Source organism: Rhinopithecus roxellana, chromosome 6 (assembly GCF_007565055.1).
Source record: "Rhinopithecus roxellana isolate Shanxi Qingling chromosome 6, ASM756505v1, whole genome shotgun sequence".
In the NCBI taxonomy this organism is placed as follows: domain Eukaryota; kingdom Metazoa; phylum Chordata; class Mammalia; order Primates; family Cercopithecidae; genus Rhinopithecus; species Rhinopithecus roxellana.
Genome location: NC_044554.1, coordinates 92,221,840 through 92,225,979, shown reverse-complemented (window position 1 = coordinate 92,225,979; position 4,140 = coordinate 92,221,840).

The window sequence follows — 4,140 nt, the reverse complement described above, 5'->3', positions numbered from 1 at the left end:
CCCTTTCTGCCTCCCACTTCCACTGTCAGATTAGATTCTCCCAAAAACTCTTTTTATCCAGAGGAAAAAATTCCAGTTACTTTGAAAAGCAACATAATTAACTTCATTGGCCTTGATCTTAACTCTTCAGGCCATGCCCTACCGACTTTTAGTGCCAAACAGGTTATTTGCCATTCAAAATCAAAAATTTTACCCTAAGAGGAATTTGGACTTTCCACCAGGTCTGCCAGCTTAAACTGAAAATAAAAAGCAAAATAAATAAATAAGTAGGTTTACAAGAACATTTTTCTCATTCCCACTAGTGTTATCATTAAGGAGTATATTTAATACAGATCATTTTAGAGAAAGGGCCAAAACTCCATTCTTCTGAAAGTTTTTTTTTTTTTTTTTGCATGAATACTATTTGGAGAAACAGAAATGTTATTAAAACTTTGTATATCTTCATTTACCTGTGTAACAAATCTGCACATCCTGCACATGTACCCTGGACCTTAAAACAACATTTTTTTAAAACCCTAAAAATCTGTGTATGTCTGAAAGCCCTGTGTTATCATGTCTATAATTCATTTAAAAATACTTTAGCACAGACAGCGTGATATAAATAAATGTGTGTATTAATTTTAATCTACACCTTCAGGGCTGTTACTTATCCTAATTAGAAATTTATACAGAGAGAGAGAGATCAGCTAGCATTTAATCAGAAAGGCCACAGTTACCCAGGGACTACGTATGTTTATCTTCAACCAAAACTAGAAACTTTGCTAATTTACATATTGAGTATTGAAATGACTTTGTGTTCATGAAATTACTGACTTGATAATTAGCGTAAAGAATGCTAGAAATGGTTAGATTAGTTAAACAAGTGGCACTAGAGATATGTGGATTGAGTAAATTACTTTAGATATATAGGCTACAATTGCATGCACCCGCAAGCCTTTGAGATGGCACCTAGGACACGACTCCGGTACCAATTTTAAAGGCCAATGGTTGACTGTTGCCAATTACTAGGTAAACTAAATTCTATTTTTGGACTGTTGCTATACTTGCTTCCAGTGAACCCTCCATTTAAGATGTTTGCAGATTGCACAAAAGAACCAAGAACTAGGCCTTTCTGGAACTCACAGAATGAATTGTGTGATGGTTTATGTGCCTGTTTGCTAAAAATGTTTGTCTAATAAATGTATACATGTAACAGAATTTGTTCTTAGACCTTGATTTCTTTAAAAACATATCCAGGGCCGGGTGCAGTGGCTCACGCCTATAATCCCAGGACTTTGGGAGGCTGAGGTGGGCAGATCACAAGGACAGGAGTTCAAGATCAGCCTGGCCAATGTGGTGAAACCCCATCTCTACTAAAAATTCAAAAATTAGCTAGACGTGGTGGCGGGTGTCTATAGTCCCCACCACTCAGGAGGCTGAGGCAGGAGAATTGCTTGAACCTGGGAGGTAGAGGAGGCTGCATTAAGCCAAGATCACGCCACTGCACTGCAGCCTGGGTGACAGAGTGAGACTCTGTCTCAAGAAAAAAAGAAAAAAAATCCAGTTGGGCAGAGTGGCTAATGCCCATAATCCTAGCATTTTGGGAAGCCAAGGAAGGAGGATTGCTTCAGGCCAGAAGTTCAAGACCAACCTGGTCAGCACAGCGAGACCCTGTCTCTAAAAAAACAAACAAAAATAAAATAAAATAAAACAGATCATGGAGGATTAGCTAAAGCTCTGTAGGAGCTTTGATTTCAGTGAATACTAATATCTACCAAAAAGAACCTAATAGTTGCACATGACTAAACTGATTCAGATGAGTTCCAAACTCTCTTGTAGCCAGAACTCAACTGTGGTAGAGTCACCATGTGCTCCTGCAGCACATTGTACAGGGTTAGAAATATAATGCATGCTTAATAAATGTAGAATGAATGAATAACTGGGGCATATATATCTAACTAGGTTACTGAGGAGATAAGAATGAAGAAGAAGATGCGTTGTCCTTGTTCATTTCATCATTTTGGTGTGTCATGTAGAAATTTGGATATGGACACAATAGAAGTGAAATCAGCCAGGCTGACTATATCGGGACAGGGCCTCTCAGAGGAGTACCTGAATTATACACTCTTGTCAGCATGCAGGGGTGATCAGGCCCAAGAAACTATTTTGCAAAACTAAAGCGTTTGAAAACTGAGGTAGGCACCAGAACTGTCAATTTGTTGCTTTATAATGAGAAATAAAAATAACATGAGCCAAAATTCTAGCATCAATGCGGCCAAAGAAGCTCTAAAAAAGACGTTAATGGACAGATAAGTCAAAATAAGAGTTACCTGGTAAACATGGGTGTTAAGCAAATGAGCTAGTAAGTCAAATGTTTAACAAACATTATATGGTTTTGTCTTATTTATCTGTACATTAGAGATGCAATATTGACAATAGAGCACAAAGTTGATGGCCAGGCCTCCTTTCTCCCTTTTTTTTTTTTTTTTTTTTTTTTTTTTTTGTTGTTGTTGTTATCGTTTGTTTCTTTTTTTTTTTTTTTTTTTTTTTTTTTTTTGAGATGGAGTCTCGCTCTGTCGCCCAAACTGGAGTGCAGTGGCCAGATCACAGCTCACTGCAAGCTCCGCCTTTCGGGTTCACGCCATTCTCCTGTCTCAGCCTCCCGAGTAGCTGGGACTATAGGCGCCCGCCACCACGCCCGGCTAGTTTTTTGTATTTTTTTTTTTTTTAGTAGAGACGGGGTTTCACTGTGTTAGCCAGGATGGTCTCAATCTCCTGACCTTGTGATCCGCCCGTCTCGGCCTCCCAAAGTGCTGGGATTACAGGCTTGAGCCACCGCGCCCGGCCGTTTGTTTCTTTTTGTTTGTTTTGTTTTTGTTTTCTGAGATGGGATCTCACTCTGTAACCCAGGCTGGAGTGCAGTGGCATGATCACAGCTCACTACAATCTCGACCACCTGGGCTCAAGCAATCTTCCCACTTCAGCCTCCAGAGTACCTGGGACTATAGGCATGCACCGCCACACCCAGCTAATTTTTCAAATTTTTTTGTAGAGATGAGGTCTCACTATGTTGCCCAAGCTGGTCTTGAACTCCTGGGCTCAAGTGATCCTCCCGGCTCAGCCTCCCAAAGTGCTGGGATTATAGGTGTGAGCCACCACACCTAGCTATACCTTAAATCTTGTTACCGTTGAATTTTGTGAGCCTGGATCCATTGTGAGTTTGGGAAAATTTTGCATTACTTTTTATACGTACTCTAAGGATATAATAAACTTAACACATATTTGGCATCCCCTAATCTTGGTACCAACAGCAGATAAACATCACCCTTGATTGTCAAAGGAGGGAAACACTCATTACAAGATCCTTCACAAACAGCCTGCTTTACTTTGTATATGCTTTTGATAATCATGATGATCTGAATGATAAAGCTTGAAGAAAGATCAGACGACAGTCTGCTCTAAGTAACTTTTCCTCCTTAGATATAAACATCTAAATTATTCCATCCACATTTTGTAGGGCTCATTATTATGAAAGCATTACATTAAGCTTTATGGACTATTTGAAAGAAGAACCAAAATTGTAGCCCTACTCATGAGAAGTCTTAAATTTAGTTAGAAAAACTTGGTTCAGATACACAGCACAACTAGAGAACAGTTACTCTGAGATAGTCAGGTTGGTAGATGGTCTAGTTTTGAGTTTAAAAGCTTTATTCATTGAATGAATGCTATAATAAATGCTACTTTGTCCCTGGAACTGAAATTATAAAAGGAAAATTAATGAAATAAGTTTATAGAAATCAGCATGGGGTGGAATATGGCAAGGAGATTTTGTGCAAAAAGGGAAGTGAATTCTATCTCGTTGGATATTTAGAATGGGTAAAATAGGTGGGGTGAACATTCCAGACTAGGGGTACAGCAAGAGGAAAGGTAGAGGATTAGAATGACCACAGTGAGTGAAGAGAATGAGAACATATAGTCAATTAGTGAGGCAGAAGCTAAGTGACTAAGGTACTCACCAAGAGAGAAGAGAAATAACAGGTCGGGTCTGTACATTATGGATTAAATGAGGTCTCACAAAAATTTGGGAGGAAGGTATTAATAACCCCATTTTACTGAGGAGACTAAACTGCACACACAGACTTCCCACAGCTACAAAGCCTA